Consider the following 17,469-nt stretch of genomic DNA (forward strand, 5'->3'; position numbering starts at 1 on the left):
ATGATCTCAATGGAGCGCAGAGATAAACAGAGCTGTCATCACATAACAGATACTGACAGGTCATGTCCGCCATTAAAAGAAAGTTCCACCCACACACGGTGGTTAGCACTGTATCCCGGCAATGCTGGGGTCCTGGGTTCAAATCCCATCAACAATAAGGATCAAGGAGTCTGTATGTTCTCCCCATGTTTGTGTGGGTTTTCTCCCGGTTCACTCTCCCAAGACAAATCTAGATTTTGAGTCCCAATGGGGACAGTGCTGATAATGTCTGTACAGCAATGTGGAATATAATGGCGCTATATAATCAAGCATAATGAACATATTGCTAGAAAAATGTACTAAAAAATAGTGAAAAGTTCATTATGGGCTGTTGCTAATATAGCTAGAGCTGCTGCCTGAGAACAAGGAGACAGGAGTTTGAGTCCCAGGGAGACCCAATCACAGGAGGAGAAGCAGTGAATATTATAATTTCTAGGGAGAAGATACAGATTAGATATTAGACAACACTTTCTGACAGTGATGGTGATCAATGAGTGGAACAGGCGGCCACGAGTGGTGGTGAGTTCTCCTTCAATGGAAGTCTTCAGAGGCTAGACAGACATTTGTCTGAGATGGTTTAGTGAATCCTGCATTGAGCAGGGGGTTGGGCGCGATGACCCCAGAGGTCCTTTCCAACTCTACCATTTTATGAAAAAAAATATATAAGGAAAAATAACTCATGACAAATTGTACTTTCCTTTATTTTGCCGGTTTGTAAAAAAAATAACCAAATTATGGAAAACTGCCTTGTTGATGGGGACACAGTGACAATCGCCAGTCTGGCATCGATGGCCGGAGTCATAATTTACAATTATGACTTTGAATACTTTTTAAGATGAAAATCCCTTTACATTCCAGAGACGGGACAACCCTTCACAACAACCGGATCTGCAACTTCTAAACCAAGACATACGACGTACCAGCCCCGACGTCCTATGAGGAGTGTGTACAGGCAGGTTTTACATTGAGCGATTACCAAAAAAAAAGTTTAAACAAATCTTTCCAATCTCATTGCTTTAGTAACTTAACAGACCCGACTGCTTCGTGTCCACTCTTGTAACACAAAGAAATAATCCGAACACCTTCGGCACAGAAGTCTGTAAAGGATATACGTTGTTACTGGCGGTGTCACTTACAGCAATGGAGGGAAGTCGGGAACACAGGTCTATGATCCGCACACAGCAGCTAAGCAGACGCTGCACTGAAGGCCACTCCTCGGTCACACAGGAATCTTAAGCTTTACATATACGGCTTCTTCCTGAGCAGTCACAGAGGACGCTGCTCACATGAAGTGACGAGAAAACATGGGGTAATGACAACAGAGTGCAGTGCCCGTACAGTACTCTGTGGGCGGCAGCCATACATGTTAATCATTACTTCCTGAGACAACAAAGTCTGCTCCTACAGGCTGCAGGCTCAGCTTATGACCTTTACCAGAGAGAAGTCTCTGCTCTCCCTGGAATGTCTCACAGTATAAACAGGAGAAACGGCAGTCTCTGAGGAACCATAGAGGGCAGCAACACTAGTGCCACCAGCCCAGGGCTACAGGAAGGCCTAGCTGTATGCCCGCCACACACAAACGGACAACCTGCACAGATTTAACCCCCAACCACAGGATACGGGTACAGGTCCTCCGTCCAGCAGGGGGTTTCCAAAGGAAAATTATTGCATTGTGATACAAATCTCAATAATATAATATGTTGGTTATAATTTGTGGGAAATAAATACTTGGAGAAGCAGCATCAAAACCATCCAAAATTAAAATTCACAGCTTTTATGGAGGATCCATCACTTGCTACAAATATATACAGTTGTGCGCAAAAGTTTACATGTTTCTGTTGTCATTAAGATTTAAAAAGAGAAAACACAGTAGTTTGACAATAAATGGCTTCAACTAACCATTAACCATGAGTGGAGAAAAAGTTTTTTGGTTATCGTTCATATTCTCTGAAACAAGGCCAAGAAAGGAAAAATTCTGCCGGGGTATGTAAACTTTTGAGCACAACTGTAATTTGTTACTTGTTGCAAAGGCCGCTGTTCTCCTGAAACTGGCGTCGCTTTCTTTTCTTCCTGCGCCTATATGTTTCTGACATATGGTCTCCTGTTTGTGGCTTGTAAATCTAGTGTTTTTAAAAGCCAAGTGGGTGTGGCATGTGGACTTCTTCATGAACCCCACACCCCCTTGGCTAACAAATTTAGATTTGTATACAGAGGAGGGGGGGGGGGGGCATATCTCGGGAACGGAGAGACTTGTTTGAGTCTAATAGCCATTTGATTTGTATTTTTACCTAAAAGGCATGGCCAAGTCCACTGCAGATAAAAAACAGTAAGTGTACCTTAAGATTCAGACCCAGCTCTCAGCAGCCCACAAAGCTCTGCACTGTCCTTTTCAGCTGGATGCCAGGCAGTATGTATGGCAAGGCCCTGGTATAGGAAAAGGCTTGCAAATCTAGTTTTTAAAAGCCAAGTGGGTGTGGCATGTGGACTTCATGAAGACCACACCTCCTTGGCTAACAAATTTAGATTTGTATACAGAGGAGAGGGGGGCCATAGCTCGGGAACAGAGAGGCACAGGGGGAATTCGAAAGACCGGACATTTTTTGCTTGTATTAAGGCTGTAATTTGAGGACCGACTACAATCTTTGACCTTAGAGGGGTTGTCCACTACTTGGAAACCCCTTCTCAGTCAGCATATCTGTCCCCAGTAAAATAGTAACACATACTAAAAGCTTTGTTGCCCTATACGATGCTGTGTGTTCATATCACAGGAGCTGTGGACCACCAGGAAGCTGTGGACCACCTGGGAGCTGTGGCCCTAATACATGCCCCAGAAAAGACAGCCGCACTGCGCTCGTATTAACCTTTCTTATTTGGATATTTTCTCGAAACATAATAGCGCAAATTTGTTGGACTTTTTATGTGAAAAATCCTTATCTTAAAATCTCTCTCCCCTTTGTCTTTCGCGTCCGGTTTGTGAGGGGTCTTCTTTATAAATGATGGGGAAAGAACGGACATGAGTTTTAAAGGATAATTCTGTTTTTTTTCTTCTCGTTTTTAGAAATCTGGAAGTGGAAAATGTACAAAGAGAAACTAACCAGGGCGCGTTTCACTATGAAATATACACGTGATAAATAACTTCTTTGCATTTGTACTTGAAAATAGTCACAATTACCTCAAAGGAAGTCACAAAGCAATTACACCAGGATGCACAGTCACAAGGAGAGAAAAAATCCCCTACGCGGTAAGACGACTGTCATGCAACATATTGATTAGCGCTGTCAACCAGAAACAAAAGAGGGATGATTATCTACAACTAACACAGGACTAATGTACACCAGGTTTACATAGCAAAAACTAAGTTTCCTTTCTGTCTAGCTTCTTGTCCAACGCCTGTTTCTACCAACGGAGACATATTACAGGAAGGGGTGACGGGGCTTCATCTCTACAGCAGGAGGAGGCTGTCCATCTCGCCTTTCCCTGCTCTTCTGTCTTTCAAACTGCATATTGATATAACAGACGGGTGTGTTTTTAATTCAAGGAAGGCAAGGACAAGAGAAGGAGCAATGCATCTTGAGAATAGGAAAGGAAGTTCCAGTGCCTATAGTGCTGGCAGAATGGTGATAAAGAGGAACTGACTACTCAAAACAAGTGAATGACAGCAAGTTTAGGCTGTGGGCCCATGATGCGTTTTTTAAGTGTTTCCACAGCGGCAATTCCGCTGCAGAAACGCTTAAAAAATGTTTGGTAGAAGGTCTGCCATGTTCCCCAATGATAATCCGCATGTGCTGTGCACATGCTGCGGAAATTTCTACTGCGAAAGCGCTGAGTTTTCGCCGCCATTGACTTGCATTGGAAAGCATGGAATCCGCATCACTGAATCTGTACATGCGGATTACATGCGTTTCAATGTGCAGATGGTACCCAGGTGTGGAGGAGAGGAAACTCTCCTCTAGACCCGGGTACCATAGAACCTGTAAAAAAAATAAATAAATATTATATTTACCTTCTGATGGCCCCCGCTGCGCTCGTCCTCCCTTGCCGGCAGCTCGCGATGAACTGAAGGACCTGCGCCAACGTCAAAGTCATGTGACGGCAGGTCCTTCAGTGTAGTGTACCGCGAGCTGCCAGCAAACCAGGATGGATCGAATAAAGACTGCGGGGGCCATCGGAAGGCAAGTATAGATTTATTTTTTTTATTTTTTACCATTCTTTCGGTCACACTATATAAAGCCATGCCGCTTGCATGGATTTATATAGTGTGACCAAGTTGACAAGCACTTTCCAAGTGATGGTAAAATCGCTTGGAAAGTGCTTGTCAACCCGCATGTGGAAATTAAAGTGAACGCTTCACATCCGCATGTCCCTGGCAGGAAAACGCATGCACAATCCGCATGCACAATCCGCATGCGTTTTTTCTGCCAGGGAGATGCAGAAACGCTCAGGAAAAAATCCAGAGCATTTCTGCATCGTGGGCACATAGCCTTACAGAGCATTAAAATCAGGTCAGTTCTTAGATATACCAAACGGATATGTGCACCAAAATCTGTTTCATCTTTCTGTGGGGGATGAGGACAGGGAGACTATTCTCTATTTTTTTTCCAGCATTAGGCCTCATTCAGACGTCGAGAGATTTTTCCTGTACGCATAAAAAGGTCCGAATTTCATCAGTATTTTAGTATCAGTGATTATCACTGCTGAAAAAAAAACTACAACTACAAAGCTTCTCCTACTCATTGCCATGTTGCACACAGGACATACATGCGCTGTCTGATTTTCACAAACCCGGGGACCTTCCATGGTAATTTTGATCTGTGAAGACTTAACAAAAAAGGCAAAATCTCTGATTTTTTTGTGGACAGACACAGATGTGTGAACAGCCCCATGGCTCGTAATTAACATGGGCTCTCTATGTGCAGAGTGCTGTACTCTATTTTTTCTTAGAGTGGGTACAGCCCTCTGCACCTCTAACAGGACGTACCTGTCACTACAGGACCCCCTCTTTACCATACATCTCTGTGTGTTATTATTTATCTTATACACTTTGATGTGCTTCCGTCGTATACATCTTGGGCAATTTTTTCCCTTGCTATAGGGACATTCTTGCAATTTGCCTGAAAACCATGTTAGTTCGGGTTCCCTGGGACTGTCTCTAACAGAAAGGTTAGCGTCAACAGCTGATCTGTCTTCTGACCAGCCCACAGCTCTGTCACTTACATACAGCAGTTTGTCAGGGCAGACATCGTCTGGGTGTCCTGTAAAGAACACAGGCTGGCGTGATCATGGATGATAGCAGTGACTACACCAAAAGGATAAAAATAAAAGGCAAGGAAAGAAATGCAGGCGAAAGCCGAAGAACTGGTTTCTCATAATATCGTGACACCCTATGGATTCACTACCACTTAGTAAGCAACAGGAAGCAGAGCCGACTCCGCGTCACACACGGGAACAGCCCCGTCACTGTGACTAGCATGGGAGCTAGGACTACAGGAGACCTCAGGGACTGAACAGGGAGAAAGGGCCAGGTCATGCAGCAGCGCAGACACATGCAACAAGTCACAGCGACAGATACTGAACCAGTATGTAGACCTCCTGGGAGAAAACACCAGCACAGCCCAGTCCTCAGTCACTATTCACATAAGACTATAAAGCACACGCACAGTCAAATAGCATACGTAATGTACTTACTAAACTCTCAGGCTACTATACCCGGCATGACCATAGCAGTGAAAGAGACCCCTCCATAGACAGATGTTATTGCCCCTTGTCAGTGCAAAACAGGACACAGACTGGGTGGGAGGCCTTCCATGTTGGTCTATGGGGTGTACGGAGTCTTATCAGCCAGGCAATGCTCACTGGGAAAAAAGGATGCAAATCACCTTCCCACCAGCAGTGAAAAAACCTATATAGTGTCACCGGTTGAAGGCAGCTGTCCTATAAGTAAGGATTTTTCCACGTACAAAAACAGACCAATTATTCTGATGAGTGTGGTTCAATTTATTCACGGACCCATTGACTTGCATTGCCGACTTTGATCCGACCCTCAGATGGATATCTGACATGTCCCCAGTTTTCCACCAACATCTTGGTCTGTGAAAAATTACAGACTGGCCCCATAGACTATCACAGGTACTGAGCGCAATCCATAAACACAGATAGCACTCACATGCGAAAAATGGAGGTCTGAATGAGCCTTAAATGTCTAATGTATATAGTGGATTGGCATGTGAAGACAAGTCATTTAGCTCACTTACACAGTGCGACCAACGATAACGAGGACAGAGCAGTTCATGAGATTGTTTTGTCCCCGTACATTATGTTATCAGCAGCACATCCTCTGCTTACATGGTGCGATGTGCTGCAGGCAGGGCGGCATTCACACATTCGTCTGTTACCATTTTTTTCTTAGGCGTCATCCCAGCTGCAATGTTTTTTTTCTAATTTCTTTTCACTTAAGCAGGGGACTGTCTGACCTTTTGTATCCACCGACTTTTAACATATCAATTAAATATGGATGAAAGAAGGATGGAGCTGTGATGTACGTGTGTCTTCAGTGTGTTATCCGTTGTATATGGATCAAGGTGGACTTTAATGGTGAGTGTAATCTGCAAAACTAATGAGAATAGGACCTTTTCTGGGTCTCCTGGACAGGAGACATGGATCTGTGTGTGTGTATGGATCAATGAAGCTATATGGTTACAAGAGAAAAAAAAACAGCGCATGTTTTCAGATTATCTACTCATGCAAGAGCACCATTAGCCAAACCAGTCTCCTCCAAAAGGAGACAACTGTGTAGAGATTGTTGCCCCTCATCAGTGCGGAGCAAGGTACTGGATGACTGGGTGAAAGGAATCTGAAATGGGTCGAGGGGACTAATAGTGTTGATGATGATGCCGGGGGAGAGAAAAATCGGCACATTGGATTTCCAACGGCGGCTCCTTTTGCTCTCCCTGGAAATAAGCCACCGCCAGAGGAGTCTGGCAGCAGCTCTCTCAACGAGAACATGAGTGCTTGGTCAAGCTGAGTTTTTCTGTATGTCAGGAGAGCTTGCTGTAGGTCAGGTCAAATGATAATTTGACCACCAGTTATCTAATGTGTATGGGGGGCTTAACCCCTTAACGCTCCATAACTAATATGTCCATCCTGGAGGGTCGAGGTATGTAAAGAGGGCCCAGGAGGTCAGAGGCCAGCTGTCACTGAGCTGGAGAATCACACTGCCAAGTCTGTTTCCACAAGACAATGAACGCTGTAAAAACAAAACCCAAGAAAACAACTTAATTGCGTTTTGTTTTTCCCCAATTTCACCTCTCTTGGAAATCACTGCCTTTTTTTTCAGTGCAATAAGTGGTAAAGTAAATGGTGTCATTCAAACCTTCAATTCTTCATGAAAAAAAAAACAAAAAAAAAAACAACAAGCCCTCATTTGTGGCCGTGTGGACTGAAAACTAAATAAGTTACGGCCCTTTGAAGAAAAGGAAGAAGAAAATGGAAGTGCAAAAACGAAAACTGGCAGTGTCCTTAAGGGGTTAAGAGGCCGCTCAGACAGGATGTCAGTCTGGAAGACCTCACATATGAATACGTGAACTTCCCCTTATATACCGCAGGGTAATAAACACTAGATGTGGCGGCTTCCAGATCTACCGCATAAAAAAAGTGCCTAAAGCTGCGTATAATATACATCGGTACCACTGAACATACTGACGCAGAACCAGCAAACCTCCATGATGGAAGTAGTGAGAACGTGCTGCGGGGGGATTAATATCTGGCGTTTGTGCCCCCAGGACGGACTGTCTGCTACATTGTTAGGAGGATTTTCCTATACACTGGCGGTGTAAATCCACGGCATAATTCCCCCTCCTGACAGAGATTATCTATTCTTTTTATAGGTATACTGACCGCTGCGTTCCTGTGTGACTCCTCCAAACAATCAGTGACAGGACGCTCACCACTTCCCCTCTAATCCAAATATCTATATATGTCACAGGCCATCAGCGTTCCTCTTGGAGATTCCTAGTGTAACCTTCGCACAGCCATTAACCAGGCAGCACAAAATACAGATCGAGAGCTATAGATAGCCATGATCCGCAGCCTGAGGCCCCACACATGCTGCAAAACTACAACGCCTACAACACTCCGAAAACAAAGTGGAGGCATGCTGGGAGTTGTAGTTTTGCAACAGCTGGAGACCCAGAGGCTGTGGATCATGGGTGTAGAGATACACTTTAACCCCTTCCCGACACTGCCAATTTTCATTTTTGTACCTTCGCCCCCCCTCCTTCTTTCGAGAGCCACACGTTTTTTTCAGCTTGTTTTCTTTGCAGGACAAGTTGTAGTTTTGCACTTTACCTTGTTGTTAAAGAATGGAAGACGATTCCAAGAAAAAAGGTCACATTTCAACCATTGTTGGTTTTTTTTTTTTTTTGGAGGGGGGGGGGTGGTGCTGTTCTTTTTGCGTTTACCGTAGCGATTCATTAATTTTATATTTTCATAGATCGGAATTTTATGGACACAATACCAGATATAGTTAATTTTATTCTTTATTTTTAAAAGGGTGAAACAGATGATTCAATTTAAAAAAAAAAAAAAAAAAATGTAAGAATTTTTTTTAGTCCCCTTAGGGAACTTGAGATTTTTCTATATACTGCAATACTTACTTGTATTACGGTATACAGTCAAAATGCGGTGCTCCTATAAAGCCCAGCAGCAGACAAGGCTTTATAGGAAGACTAAGATGACAGGACCCCACCAGCCATCCCAACACATTGACACCCTAAGTCTGCGTCGCAAGGGCCCGTACCAACAATCACATTATTTAATGGTCACTGTCTGTGATGGAAGTTAATGGTGGTGGTTTTTATATGGTTAGACAGCAGCAACATTAGGTTAAAATTTATTCACAAATTTCCAAGAGGAGTAACAGAGGAACGTCACATATTTCAGAAAAAAAAGATTTTAAATGGTTATTTAAATTAAAAAAAAAAATACAAGTACTTACTAAAACAGACAAGACCGGAGTCGTGACAAGTCCAGTCTATAGGAGTAGTGGTCGCACATTCTCAGGACCGCATCATTCACAGGGGGACTTGGGGCACCCTCTTCTCAGGATCGGTGGGAGTCTCAGCAGCCGGACCCCAACAATCATACACTCCTCATCTATCCAGTGGATTGATGATAAATGTTGCTTATGGGACAACTAAGTTTTATTGGTTACAAAGAGATTTACAGGCACATTTGGAGATTTTTTTTCTACGCACCGAAAGATGGGATTTTCTTAAGATTATAAAAACATCTTGCTCTCAAATATTAGCAGATTTAATTGATGCTATGTAAATGGAATTAAGGTATCAAATCTTTAAGAGAAGAAAGAAAAAAACTGTCAAATCTGTTCCAAAAAAAAAAAAAAAAAAAATCAAGAAAAAGATTTTCACCAATTTATCTAAAGTGCAATTACAGAAAGAAATGATCAGTAAGTGTGTGATCCGATGGCTATGAGGACAATGCTCAGGACAGCGAGGCAGGGGAAATAGGCTGCTAATGACGACCCCCCCGGAGAGCAGCTACTAGGAAATCACATCTGTAAGTGGCAAATGGCAGCAGGTACGGATGGCTCCTGTCATTATATCCTTAAATTGTCTGATGCTGATGGAAGAGGACAAAGGGAGGGAGTAAAGTGACAGGTAGATGAAGAATGGTCTACTGCTGGGTACCATCAGCAAAGCAGATGTTCATAAACAAGAGTCTTTGCACCTGATGAAGCTGGTGTACTTCTAAAAATCCATCTCAGAATGGCTGTATTAAGATTAGGCGGACGTAGAAGGTTTGTTGTTTTTTTTTAGGTAGTCAAATATGACAAGTTTTGTTTTTTTGTGGAAACTGTTTTAGTAAACGCTCCATCTTCAGGGAGGGGTTTTTAATTGCTTTTAACTTCCATAAAGGGAATCTGCCACCAGGTTTTTGCAGCCTAATCTGAGATCAGCATAATGTAGAGACAGAGACCATGATTCCAGCAATCGGTCACTTATTGGGCTGCTTGTTGTGGCTTTGATATTACCAGGAGATTAATCACTAGAGGACTAGTAAACCTGCTGTCATGTAGTTCTCATGAGCTGTGTAACCCAGCCCCCACCACGGATTGGCAGATTTCTGCCTATGTACAGTGTACACGGAAAGCTGCCAACCAGTGGTGTGGGCGGGGTTATATAGAGCTTAGCATTTAGAGCTCTGCTAGATCTGCAGCAGAGAAAACAGGGATTTTATCAAAATGACAGTAAGAAACCTAGTAAGTGATACATCACTGAAATCAGGATCTCTGTCCCTACATTATGCTGCACTCAGATGGGGTAACGAAAACCTGATGGCAGGTTCCCTTTAAGCATTTCCTGAAAAGTTATTTGCTTCCTTTTGATTGGACAGTGCCTAAATTTGGACAGGTTTTTTTTTTTATCCCACCAAACATTTTTCAACACACTCAAGACTGAACATATGACCAGCAAGTATTTCTTTTGTTTGTTTCTAAAAAAGTGCGGGTTTTTTAGCGATTTTTCTGGCATTTTATAGCAGACCAGCTCCAAAACAGTCTTCAAAAACTGTGTAAACTGTATGCACATACTTTAATTTTAGGCAATGAAACTGTCATAATTGGTGTGTTAACTGGAATCAGGGTTATTGCTTCCAGGTCATACAGTCAACCTGAAACTGATCTGCAAAGCAAGTACACCAGACTCATGAGGATCAAAAGCTCTATGACATGAGTATTGTGAAATCTGGTGACAGATTAAAACGGAAAAGTTGATGGAAACGATGCACAAATTAATGGTCTTCGCTGTCGGGTGTCGGACACGGTGTGCAGAAACTGAAATGATCCCATCAACCGCAGCAGACAGGAAAAGATGGGAAGCGTACCCTTCATATACTGTACATCAGATGGAGGAATAAAAGCCCCCATCCGATGTATATGGAAGGGACGCTTCACTAGCCCAAGACAGCAGGCAGGAAATCCCAGCAATACGACGTATCCAAGGGCGGATACATCTCTGCGACAACCGCTGCCTTCTATAAATAAAGCCTGGTTGCCATGGCAGCACGCAATAATAGATCACCGAGAGTCGAGACGCACACACCTAAGTACATAAAGCTTCTTAGACGCCCGGCTGCAGGATGACAGCCCCCGAGTGGCACATTAGTAACGTTATCAGCGCTGCGGCTGAACAGACAGAAGTTCGGCCAATTCCAAGGCCATTTTCGGGCAGGACTGTGCAGGGTAGCCCGGGACCATGGGATCTGTAGATCACTAGTGATCGGCAGGGGGCCTGCGGTTGGGCTTAATAACTAAACGGAAACCGATGCCTAGAAATGCGTTACCATAACAATGCTAATCAGAACGGCCTCACTAATGAGATTGTACCGTGCACCGTCAGGGCACATTATTGAATGAGTAAAATCCTCAGCAAACAGTTGCAAAAAAGCTTTTTTTCTTCCTGTAATCCTTGTAATTACCAGGAGAGAAAGCCATTGGGAAATTGCTCTGGCAGTAGTATATTTCATCTGATTCGCTATGTCACTTACCCTATGTACAGGGCACTGCTGCAGCTTAGGTATCCATGGTTACGACAACTCATAGTAACAGTTAGTAAGCGGTTAGTGGTCATAACCATGGATATGTAAGCTACTGCAATGCCCTACACATGGGGTAAGCGACATGGCGAAACAGAAGAACTATACTACATTTCTAATTGGAGGCATTTTCTAATATTAATATTACATATTGGGGTAGGATGTTGGAGATGGGAATACACCCCTTTATTACAACCGATTCTTCTCTTTCCCAACATCATGTGGTTAGGGAACTTTTGTAAAGGACACCATACTGAGCCGGTCTAGTTGAAATTGCTGTATGGGGGGCCTCTGGACTTGCAGTGGTACAACCGCAGCTCTCTATTACAGCCTTATCACCACGTGCGTATACTATGAATATAAAGGCGCATGTCACCCCATACAGACACATTATATAACCCACCGTGTACAGGCTTGTAGTGGGGCATTTTCACTCCCAGCGAGGATAGACAGTACCTTTCCTCTCCATATTAGAGCACATTGATGAAAATGTACTGAAGTCAGTGGATATTATGTACGGTATATACATAGTGTGACATCACAATCTGCCAGAATTCCAGGTTACAAAACCAGGGGACTGGTAGAAGTCACCACAATGGAGACTTAGTATACAACTACTACTATGTTTCAGTATAGAAACCTTTATAGACATCAACCAAACACTAACTAGCCAACACATAAAAACACACAAAAAATAATACATAGCCGAAAAAGCCCAGGTTTAACTAGCCAAGCCACATACATACATGGGAGAAATCCTGTCTTCATCCTGCTGTGAACTTTTCTGTCCTTCCACAGATGTCAGGACTGGGAGGAATTTTGAGCATTTGTGGAGAAAACTTAAAAACGTATCCATGTCTTATCACCAGCCAGATAGTCGATGTCCCGAGGACATCCTGACAAAGTGCATGTTCAGCGAGCGGCGGTCCATTCACAGGACATGTAACAGGACACTGCACTCGGCTAATCCTATGGTCAGAGTGAAACACGACCCGTCACCTTGTCTTATTCAGGCTACAACGCCGCTAAAATATACATGTCATACTTGTAGAAAAGTAGGACTGGGCTCCTAAAATAATACTGACGAAATAGAAAAGATTATTATAAGTTTATAAAAAGGGATCACTTCTGAGATTCTGATTTCTCACAATTATCCCTGTATGAAATGTAAAAATCTGGCTTTTTTTCTTCTGGAAATAGCACCCCCTCTTGCTCATGGCTGCGCTTGGTATTGCGGCTGGGCCACATGTAAGTGAATATGGCTGAGCTGTAATACCAGACACGTCCAGAAACAAGGAGAGAGCAGCCATGATTTTCAATCTCAGACAAGGTCTTATTAGTTAATTTTCCCTCAGTAAGGGCAGAATATTTCGGTACAGGTCCCTATGTGACATAATATCAGAAAACACATGGACCCGAGTCATCAAAGCCAGTGTTTAGCTTGCCGGTTTGGATGAAGAGCGCTGTAGCGAGACGCGCCAAATTCATTAAAAGGCGCGAGCCTCTTAAATAGTAATCACCTTCCCCAGGTCCAGCAACAGCTCTCCACTTTTTAGCTGGAGCCGTGTTGTCACGTCAACATCTCATATCACCACTGTATGATTGGCTGCAGCGGTGATATGAGCTGTCAGTGTTTATTTAACAATTTTACTCGCTTACACAGTGATATAAATTCCACAGGGCTCTGTTCGAATGTTCAGCTGGCATCAGTCTGTAACAGAGCTATTATTTGTATTTTTTTTAAATACTTGTTTGTGTCATTACAAACGGATGACAGCTGGCAATGTGAACAGAGACTTAGTGAAGTGGCTCTGACAAACATATTGCTGTGATAACTCCCGACTTGTTGACTTCCTGTACGCTGGAACATTACGTTACCCGGCCAAATCACAATATCATTTCCAGTTATTGTTCAGGGAATACACTCCATTTTGACTGGTATCAAAACAACCACATACCTGTCTGTAAAGCAAAAAAAAGTGCAGAGCAAAAATGTGTTTATAGTAATTATTAGCCCTGAAATTATCCAATTTGTCAGTATATGGCCTCCACAGCTGCAATGTGAAGAGCCCAAAGTATAAATGGTGACTGAAGCCATTACTGCCGGACTCCCCAGCCTGCATTGACCTAATGGTCACTGTACTTTTAGACAACTTGATCTAATTCCAAAATATTCTCAATAGGCCCAGTCACCCTCCCCGGGAAAGCAGGGGCGGCGGGGCCCAGTCACCCTCCCCGGGAAAGCAGGGGCGGCGGGGCCCAGTCACCCTCCCCGGGAAAGCAGGGGCGGCGGGGCCCAGTCACCCTCCCCGGGAAAGCAGGGGCGGGCCTTTGTCTCTCTGCTCCTAATCCTGTCTGTCAAACTGTGTACAAGCACAACAAAGAGGTTGACTTTCAGTTTGGACAGAAAAGCCAAAATTAACACTGATAGGTGCACTGCATGCTGGGAAAAGGAAGTTCCAGCAGCTACAGTGCTGGCTGAATAATGTTAAAATAGAACAGCCCACTCAAAAAAAAGTGAGCGGAAAGTCACAAAAGATGAGAATCAAGACAATGACTAGAGAAACTAGGTTTCTATGTGCACAAAAAGTCATTTTCACTTGTTGATGAGGGCAGCATTACCATAGTTTCATACTTTTTTTTTTGTTGTTAAAAAGGAATGCTCTGCTTTAACCAGGGCTGTAGAGTCGGTAAGTCAAACCTCCAACTCAGACTCCTCAATTTCCATGACTCAGACTCCCTCATACAGTGGGTACGGAAAGTATTCAGATCCCTTTAAATTTTTCACTCTTTGTTTCATTGCAGCTATTTGGTAAATTCTAAAAAGTTCATTTTTTTCTCATTAAAGTACACTCTGCACCCCATCTTGACTGAAAAAAAAAATGTAGAAAGTTTTACAAATTTATTAAAAAAGAAAAACTGAAATATCACATGGTCAGAAGTATTCAGACCCTTTGCTCAGACACTCATTTAAGTCACATGCTGTCCATTTCCTTGTGATCTTCCTTGAGATGGTTCTACTCCTTCATTGGAGTCCAGCTGTGTTTAATTAAACTGATAGGACTTGATTGGGAAAGACACACACCTGTCTGTATAAGACCTCACAGCTCACAGTGCATGTCAGACCAAATGAGAATCACGAGCTCAAAGGAACTGCCCAAGGAGTTCAGAGACAGAATTGTGGCAAGGCACAGATCTGGCCAAGGTTATAAAAGAATTTCTGCATTACTCTAGGTTCCTAAGTGCCTAGTGGCCTCCATAATCCTTAAATGGAAGAAGTTTGGGACCACAAGAAGTCTTCCTAGACCTTGCCGTCTAGCCAAACTGAGCAATCGTGGGAGAAGAGCCTTGGTGAGAGAGGTAAAGAAGAACCCCCCCAAGATCACTGTGGCTGAGCTCTAGAGATGCAGTGGGGAGATGGGAGAAAGTTCCACAAATTCAACTATCAGTGCAGCCCTCCACCAGTCGGACCTTTATGGCAGAGTAGCCCGACAGAAGCCTCTCCTCAGTGCAAGACATATGAAAGCCCGCATAGAGTTTGCTCAAAAACACATGAAGGACTCCCAGAATATGAGAAATAAGATTCTCTGATCTGATGAGACGAAGATAGAACATTTTGGTGATAATTCTAAGCGGTATATGTGGAGAAAACCAGCCACTGCTCATCACCTGCCCAATACAATCCCAACAGTGAAACATGGTGGTGGCAAAATCATGCTATGGGGGTGTTTTTCAGCTGCGGGGACAGGACAACTGGTTGCAATTGAAGGAAACATGAATGCGGCCAAGTACAGAGATATCCTGGATGAAAACCTCTTCCAGAGTGCTTTGGACCTCAGACTTGGCCGAAGGTTCACCTTCCAACAAGACAATGACCCTAACCACACAGCTAAAATAACAAAGGAGTGGCTTCAGAACAACTCTGTGACCATTCTTGACTGGCCCAGCCAGAGCCCTGACCGAAACCCAATTGAGCATCTCTGGAGAGACCCGATAATGGCTGTCCACCAACGTTCACCATCCAACCTGACGGAACTGGAGAGGATCTGCAAGGAAGAATGGCAGAGGATCCCCAAATCCAGGTGTGAAAAACTTGTTGCATCCTTCCCAAGAAGACTCATGGCTGTACTAGCTCAAAAGGGGGATTCTACTCAATACTGAGCAAAGGGTCTGAATACTTATGACCATGGGATATTTCAGTTTTTCTTTTTTAATAAATTTGTAAAACTTTCTACATTTGTTTTTTTCAGTCAAGATGGGGTGCAGAGTGTACTTTAATGAGAAAAAAAAATGAACCTTTTAGAATTTACCAAATGGCTGCAATGAAACAGTGAAAATTTTAAAGGGGTCTGAATACTTTCCGTACCCACTGTACATGGCTCATGTTTAAGTGATAAATTTACTGTAGCACAGATTCATCTCAGATAAAAGTCTAGACCCTTAGATCAGGAATAGGACATTTCATAACTTTCCAAAATTCTTATGAAAAAAATATTCCCCACAAACTGCATTGAACTACTGTACCCAATTTATTATATATTTTAGGAGTTGGAGTTGGTCCATTTTATACCAACTCTACCAAAATGGGCTCTGACTCCAATTCCACAGCCCTGGCTTTAACCGGGTCCTAATGTCTCCACTATTCCTAAAGCAGTCATAGCTCTCATCTAACTTTATTTCTATATTCAGTTCTAGCATATATGTGAGGTGCAAATTCTTTCTTTGAGCAGTTGAATATATCTTTAGTTACCATCGCCTCGACATGAATTCCAAAGTTTAATTTTGTCCAAAGGCTTAAAAAAAGAATAAAAGCAGCGTGCCGAAGGAAAGTATGAATGCCTCGACTTCTGCCTAAAGATATTTCCCTTCGGTTGCCTAGACACGTAAACACTAGCGACTTGAAATAGAAAATATGCAAAAGCGTCTTAAAGGCGCTGGCTGTACAAGACGTACGATCAAGAAGTGTGAAGTGAGCAGCCGGTGCAGACTGCAGACACCTGGACGGAGCAGACATTTCCCTCTCATGACTGTCATCCTCCCCTGCCCAGAACAACAAGGACACCGTGAGATTCTCAGAAACCAGAACTTCTATAGAGGAAGAAACACCGAGACTCCATTGTTCCTTCACCTATGGCGAATGATGTAGAGGAGCTGCTGAACATACACCGCAGATTATGTCACTGCCCGTGACGTGCCATGGCGAAACAGGACATCCGTAATGTCAAGTAAAAGACGCCAATCTCAAGAATCTAGATTAAACATTGATTTCTTACAATAAAAAGAACATATGTGGTGGAAGGACAGTCAGAAATGAGGTCTGGGTAAAACGGGATTTACTACCTGTGGATGATGCTACATACTCTGGCTTGTCACTCTTGTGCTTTAAACTGCAGGACTGCTTACTCAAATCATATATTAAAAGTATTATTAAAGAGTATTTCCCCTGTAATAAAAATACCACGCGTCCTCTATTGTCAATTAGTTTATTTCTAGAGATGAGTGACCTGATTCACAGGACTCTGGCTACTGCCGGACGGGAGCCCTGCAAACCGCCTCCTATCTGTCACCATCCCTGGATCTGTGATTGTGGCCGCTGCAGACTTGGGGGGAAAGCTGGATGACAATCCCGTGGCCGCTGCAGACTTGGGGGAACGCTGGATGACAATCCCGTGGCCGCTGCAGACTTGGGGGAACGCTGGATGACAATCCCGTGGCCGCTGCAGACTTGGGGGAACGCTGGATGACAATCCCGTGGCCGCTGCAGACTTGGGGGGAACGCTGGATGACAATCCCGTGGCCGCTGCAGACTTGGGGGAACGC

General features: G+C 43.5%; 1 protein-coding gene across 2 annotated transcripts in view; it reads right to left on the reverse strand.

Moving 5' to 3' along the window:
* Positions 1-17,469, reverse strand: part of RNF19A (ring finger protein 19A, RBR E3 ubiquitin protein ligase) — an 85,186-nt gene that overhangs the window by 37,230 nt on the left and 30,487 nt on the right. Inside the window, exon 1 of one of the 2 annotated variants that reach the window (XM_073679626.1) lies at positions 1,176-1,360. The exons of the other annotated variant lie outside the window; for it this stretch is intronic. The gene's annotated coding sequence lies outside the window, so the exon portion shown is untranslated. Of the gene's footprint in view, positions 1-1,175; positions 1,361-17,469 lie in introns of those variants that run through there. 2 annotated transcript variants of the gene reach the window in all.

This window comes from Phyllobates terribilis, unplaced genomic scaffold (assembly GCF_046119375.1).
Source record: "Phyllobates terribilis strain yellow unplaced genomic scaffold, ASM4611937v1 Scaffold_4__5_contigs__length_816908805, whole genome shotgun sequence".
NCBI lineage: Eukaryota > Metazoa > Chordata > Amphibia > Anura > Dendrobatidae > Phyllobates > Phyllobates terribilis.